Source organism: Gavialis gangeticus, unplaced genomic scaffold (assembly GCF_001723915.1).
Source record: "Gavialis gangeticus isolate Ggan-Ray unplaced genomic scaffold, GavGan_comp1, whole genome shotgun sequence".
Classification (NCBI taxonomy): Eukaryota; Metazoa; Chordata; order Crocodylia; family Gavialidae; genus Gavialis; species Gavialis gangeticus.
The window spans coordinates 12,011,847-12,019,363 of NW_017729031.1; positions in this window are offsets into that span (position 1 = coordinate 12,011,847).

A 7,517-nucleotide genomic window follows, 5' to 3' on the forward strand; every position below is an offset into this window, starting at 1 on the left:
GGAATTCAATACTGACAAGTGGAAGGTACTGCACTTAGAGAGAAACAACCAGCAGCATACCTACAGGCTGGGGAACTCCCTTCACATCAGCACAGAAGCAGAAAAGGATCTTGGAGTCACTATTGACTCCAAAATGAACGTGGTCTGCCAATGTGGGGATGCAGTCAAGAGGGCTAACCGCACCTTGTCATGCATCCACAGATACATCACGGGCAGGTCCAAAGAGGTGATCCTCCCCCTCTATATGACATCGGTCAGGCTGCAGTTGGAGTACTGTGTCCAGTTCTGGGTGCCGCACTTCAGGAGGGTTATGGACAACATGGAGAGGGTCCAGAGGAGGGCCACTTGCATGATCAGGGGGCATCAGGGCAGGCCCTATGAGGAGAGGCTATGGGACCTGAACCTGTTCAGCCTCCATAAGAGAAGGCTGAGAGGGGATCTGGTGGCTGTCTATAAACTGGCCAAGGGGGACCAGCAGGCAATGGGAGAGTCTCTGTTCCCCCAAGCACTACTGGGAATAACAAGGAATAACAGTCATTATCGTTTGACCCCAGCACTCTTTCCTGCCCATGGCAGAGGGTCAGACTTGATGATCTGCTCAGGTCCCTTCCAACCCTACTAACTATGAAACTATGAAACTTTCCTGTTCTAGATACAGAGTGCTTGGTAGAAGCTTGTGTGCATCTTAAGTCTTCACATGGGCATCTGTTGGCTTTGCTTCTGCTAAATCTATAGTTAGACTTCACGCTAGAGCAATGTATCCCATTCCTGATCACTTTTAATGCCAATTTCATTGGTGGCCCCAACATTATTGTACCTGTAATACACTTCTTTTCATATGCTCATGTCCAAAGGCTCATGTACAACAGCTCCTTCTAGACAGATATGTTGTCCATTTACTCAATGATACATAGAAAGCTGGGAGAACGGGTTAAACACACAACAGGACTAAACATATAATACTTGCCTGTAGCTTGGTACCTCTCAAAGGTTACTAAGTTCATGTGCCTTGGACGTACCCTATCAGGGACTAGTCTTAATCTGATCACTCTGTAGCATGTGCTATCTAAATCACTATTTTTATCAAGAAAGATGCTGTCTATCTTTCTTCTCCTTTTCTTTAAGGCCAGACCTTTGTTGTACGTTTTAATCATAGTCTCTGTCCTTAGAAACCTAGACTAGTCACTCTTCTGGCAACAGGTAGAAAGAGATTTTTAGTGGTTGTTCCACTTATTATTTCTCTTTAGGACCTGGACTCCAAAGTTATTTCATTTCCTGCTTGTTCCCCCTGACATCTTTGATTTAACTTCAGTCAGTCAGTCAAAATACTATCAACCAGGTAAACTGAGGCATGTACAGCAGTCCTACAAAGTAATAAGAATATCTCCCTTGTTCTTCACATTATGGCCAAATCATGGGTAGCAGCACACCAAACAGTTACTGCATGGTGTACTTATTTACAAGAGATGGGAGAGAAGAAATTCTCCTCCCACCTTCTTGGCCTATGAAAGAGTTGTGGTTCACCTTAGCAACTACAGCATGACTAAGGGAAATGACATTTTTGGCAGCTGGTTCAGGCAGGAAGGGAAAAATGTCAGTAATATTACAAAGTAAGAAAGGATGTGACTGTGTGAACATCTGAATACAGCGTGGGCAGAGGAATGGAGTATCAACATCAGACTTAATATCGGGGTGGTGGTACAATTATAAAGAGAGGTGACAGGGCTAATATAATGGGTAAATTCCTTGTCCCACTGACATCCAAACTCGCTTTGACTTTTACAGGTTTACAATTTCGCCTAAAGAATTCAGCATTACAGTGAGATGGAGAATCCTAATAAATAATACAGGCCCAATCATAAGGTCCTTACTTGGTCATTATTCATTAATTAAAGCAAAATTATTACCAAACTGAATGGGAGTTCTGGCTCAATAATGACTTCAGGATTTGGTCTAAAAATAGTACATTGTCTGCACTATTATCATCTTTCCTACATGAGGATCTTAAGAATTTTACAAGTATGAATCTAGGCTAAAGAATGCTCTTTGATAACCAACTGTGCCATATTGCTGGAAATAGTTTTCAAAAGCTGAGCTTGAAAACAGATCCAAAATGTGAGTACATTTGCATCCTGGAAAGAGGCTTTAGCAGCATGAAAACAAGTGAGCATCTGTGGGGAAATGGTATTATATGTAGAGGTATCTGGTTGGACATATTTTTGCACTCGTGCACATTTTTGTTATTTGGGACTTTTCAAGGCTACTTAGTAAAGAATAGTAAACTATCTACAGTTTGCCTCCTCTTGGAGTTTGCATCTGAATGGGTTTGACTCATTTCTCAGAAGTCCTGAGAAATATTTTCTGTTCTTACTGTATATGGAGAAGTAGTCTTACTTTCCCACATTTTAAACAATCTCAGGTTTAAGTGAAGGTGCAGGCTTAAAAAGTTATTACAGCTCCACTGTTTCCCCTGATAAATTACATGAATAACATTTGAGACAATGCATTGTTAAATATTTATGTCTAGTACTATAGAACCAGAAAAAGCACAAGAACCCCTAGAAGAATAAATATATTTACCTAAATAAATTACTAAGACAAATATACTCCTATGTGCTCTGTACCAATAAACAGTAGGTATTCACTAAATTGTGGAATATAAATGGCTCATTTCCTCTAAATGTACACTGAAAGATCTATAACATGTTACACATTTCCTGTGCTTTGCATATATATTTCAATATTCATCATGAAAAGGCTTGCTTATGTGTCAATATACATTACTTTGCATACATTAAAAAAATATTTTTTTTAATTTCACCATTACAGATGTGCTTTATTATTGGGGGGTGGAATGGGGGTGGAGAAAGTGTAGCTTTTATTTCATGATTAACCCTTTCACAGCTCGTCCTTTTTTATCAACATGACATTTGCACAAAATGAATTGCTTGCTTAGACACAGCTAACTAAATAAAAGCAGGCCAGAGCTGATAGTATGAAAAATGGATTTTCATTACTGTTTCATTGATTCTTGTAAATAAGGGCCTGAGGCCTGCTCCGAAAAGGCTGCAAACAGTAATAATTTAATCTGAGGTGACATAGACCAAAATGTATGTGGACAAAAATCATCCTTGAATATTAAACAACAGCCTCAAGACAGAGAAAAGTGTCGCAGGCGAATTTAAATGTATGCAGATCGGTGGGTAACATATTTAAAAACAGAAATTAAAGATTCCTGTCATAAATCACATTTGCTGCCATGGATATGCCTTGTTATGCTGGCGTTTAAGAAAACCTGAAAGGTTAAGGCAGTTGGTGCATTAAATCGTACAAGGATAATTAATACTTTTCTTGTGGCTATTTATAAGAAATGGAAAATATAGTTAGATCAGCTGTGGCACTGTAGTAATTTGAGGGGGAAGAAATGAAAGCATGAGTCAATAGTTTTAACTGGACAAATGTCAAATGCTTAATGATGCAGTGTCCCAATTTGGAGGCCCTTTGAAAGTTACATGTGAAAAAAATTAGATAAAATAGTTCATTCTCCTATTACAAATATAATTTGTTTGGCTTCCCTCATCCACACTGTTTAAGAAAGATATTAATTACTTCATTTTTTTTTTTTTTTACTTGCCCACAAACCTTCATAGCTGAAACAAGTATAAGTTAGTTCTTGAAACTAGACCCATGAACTCTGTCTTTTAACATCTCCTGATTGGAGTATAACAGTACTAGTGGTCATAAATGTTGTTGTAGTGTTGTTGAAGCTGTAGTATTTGGGCCTGTTACAGTAGAATACTGAAGTATTTCGCACAAAGGCTCCCTCATATAAAAGAGTTATGTGAAATGAAATGTTCTCCTCCAACCTGATATAACACTAATTTTTCTTTTATTCTTTATCATGGTGTTTACATTCCTACAACTCCTTCCAACTACTGTAATTCCCCAGAGGAAAATACTCCTTCATCATTCATTGAACTCAGGCTTATGATCGACCTATTATTTAAAATTCCTATTTTTTTTTCTTTGCTTTACTTTCATGAATAAAAACAATAAACTTTACTGGTATCAAACATTATTAAAGAGTCTCAAAGCAACAAGACAGAAGGTTTATATGGCCAAGCACTCCTAATATAAAGGGGTAGTATATTTTCAGATGTCACTGCCATCCATTTCTTTCTATCTCCCCATAACTCTCCCAAAAGCTAGGAATTAAGATACCATCACAAATATTCTTGATATTAGGGAGGATATTATTTTTTATCTGTTTCATGAAATATGAAAAAAAGAGTTTTCTTATTTTTATTTTTCAAAAAATAGGCAGCATTATTTTTCTTTTTTGCTAGGAAAAAATGTAAGTAATCTGTGGGCAGATCTACATAAGATGCTTAACTTCACTTTAACATATTTTACTGAAGAGTAAGCATGTGAGGCTACATGTGCACATGCTTACTTCACAGTAAACTTCCCTAATATTGAATAAATTTGCTACCTGCAAATGCAAGTAGCAGATTTACTCGGCGTTAGTAAGGGTGCCATAGCTCTCATGTAGGTGCCTGACTGGGAGCAAAATATGCTTCTGGTCAGCCAGTCACCGTGGTGCAGGAGATAGCTCCCTGTCCCCAGGAATGGCTTGCTGCTCAGGTGGGCTCCGCCACAGAAGCCCAGGTAGGGACTATGTCCAAGCTTCTGGATTGCCATTGTGATTGAGGAGTGGGGGCTGGCAAACCCTTATCTCCCAGCCTGAGCTCTGTGGTCACAGGTCTCAGCCTGGTTATGGGGCTCAGGCTGGGAGACAAGGTTCTCCCAATCCAAGCCCCATGATCATGGAACTCAGGCTGGGAGATAAGGGTCCCCACCCAACTTTGTGAGTGCAGAGCTGGAGGAAAACAAGCTAGGGAGCTTGTTCCTACCTACACCCCCCCCCCCCAAGCTCTATGCTCATGGAGCTGGGTGGGGAACAAGTTCCCTAGCCCCTGGCCTGGGTGCCTGGGTGGGGACAGTGTCACCTTTCCCTGGCACCAGGGAGCTTCAAGTCCCTGCTCCCTTATCACGATAACAGAGTGGTGGCTGGGAGCTTGTTCTCCAGGATTGGGAACAAGCTTGGACCTTATTCCCAGCCCCTGCTCCTCAATTGCAATTATGATCATGGAGCAGGGCCTGGGAGCTGCTTGCATGGGGCACTTCCCCATCCAGCTGGGACCTGCCCCTGAGTGGGAGATTTCCCAGACAACCCCAGGCTGCATGGGGAGGCACATGCAGCCTGGAGGTGGCTGGGGACTGTCTTGTCTTGGGCAGTCCCCAGCCAGCTCTGGGCTGCACATGCAGACTTCCCCGCATAGCCCAGAGCTAGCTGGGAACTGTCCTGGTCAGAGACAGGTCCCAGCCCCATGCACCAATTGGGTTAATGAGGCACAGGACTTGGAAAGAGCTGCAGGGATGGGATAGGTCCCAGCCCTCTGCCCCAATCCATCAGTGGGGCAGGTAGCAGCAAACTAGTTGCTAGCTGCCCTCCTGGTGGATCAGTGCAGGGGGCTGGGATCTGCCACCCCTGCAGCTCTTTCCAAGCCCCACGCACCTGATTAGTGAGCCAGGGCCAGGAGGTCCCTGCTGCTAGGTAAGGCACTCCCTGCTGACCCCTGGGCTAGCACCCACAGGTAGTCTGGAGTTCCTCCCTGTGGCAGCAGGGGCCCATTGCAGGGCTGCAGGGAACTGGGTGCAAATCTGCTCCCTAATCCCCTCATGTGTCGACACCTACCCAGAAACCCTTACTGTGCAGTAGTTTACTGCACACTAAATCTAGGCTAGAGTAAATGTATGTGTAGACGCTGCCTGTGAGAACTGTTATCACTGAAAATAGTGCTTTGTTTCTGTGGAGGTAAAGAACTTTTTAGGGTCTGACAAACTTCAGATTTTGTTTCAGGAAAATTTCACCACTGTTACAATGAAAAGATAGATTTTCAAAATGTTACTGTTTAGATTTGTAAATATGGGGAACCCCCCACCCCCCAACCTTCTCTGTATGCAAAGTGAGAAGTAGCAGTTTTTCACAGCTGTAGTTAATATAAACTGTCTTTGGCAAGTTCTTCTTTGCCATGCGTGTGCATGCATGCGTGCATACACAAACACGCATACTATGATGCTTTATGGGTTATATTATTAATCATTGTCCTGATGTGTCATTGGTATGTGGTGTTACACCCAGCTGCTCTCTGGACAGCACTGCATTTATAAGTATTATATAGCATTTTAAACATTGAAGTTTTAGATGTAAAAACTCAATCTAAACTAAAAAGTAATAAAATTTCTTGAAAATTACTCTAGAAGAATATTTTGCAAGTAAAATATGAGGTGGGCACTTGATTATAGAAGCTATTTTCACATCAGTTTAAATTAGTATGAGTTTCAAAGGGTTGTATGAAATAAAAAAGTTTACCTCTGTGGTAGTCAGAAAATTAAAATAGGTCATAGCTTGAGAAAGAACATCTAAATAGTTTTTAAGTGCTTATATCAAACTGATTTCATTATTTCATGGAATTACTTCCTTAACATTGTTAGGTAAGTATTTCCATGAATGTAATAAGGTTCCTGATATTCTGGGAATGCCATGCACTAAAATAGAAAGAAAACAGGTATTCATTGTGCTGCAAGGGACTGAGAATCTGTCTAATTTTTATACTATGACCAAGTATCTGAATTTCAGGGTTGATAGCTATTGATAAGTGAATGCACTTATATGTAGCCATATTATACTGAAGGCCTTGTTACATATTGCACTTTGAGCTACTCAAATGCTGATTGGTGTTAGTGCTAGCTTGAATTTGGAGCAATCACACCTTAAGACTAAAAAGCTTCTCTGACTGTCTCCTACTGTCTGCACAGCTGTGGCTTGCCACTAGCAGGCTGGCAATCAGGGGCTGGACTAGAAGCTACAGATGCAAGTTGCCACTACAGGATCGGTGAGCCAGGACAGACTTCTATCCCTGCTCTAGGTGGGGGTGGGGGCGGGGGGTGGCAAGAGATGGGCTGGAGTGGGGAGGGGGGAACATGAAGTTGGGAAATGGAGAGTTAATGAGATAGGAATGGGTAATGAAGTGGGAGGTGGAAATTAAATGGGGATGGGTGGTGAAATGAAGGAAGTCAGCCACTGAAGGATAAAATTAGAAGTAAAAAAATAGATAAATGGAAATAAGGAGGAAACAAGTTAAAGAAGGTCTCATATGTTAATAAATTGGGATTTGCTGGTCATGGGGGTTACTGGTCATGCTTCCTGGGGTGGCTGATAGATGACGGCAATGAGTGAAGGAATTTTTGGAGAAACTACTGTCTCTTCTCTGGAAGGGAAGCCCAGCTTATGGGAACCTGATTCAGCCCCCTACCTTGTTCCCCTCCAAACCCCCTAGTCCACACTTCTGGATCCATCCATGATTTATGACCTGTCTAGCTCACACGCCCTCTGAAGGCTGTTTGCATGGGGTTTCACCCCTAGAGATGGGAAGGTCACAGCCCTGGGGGTG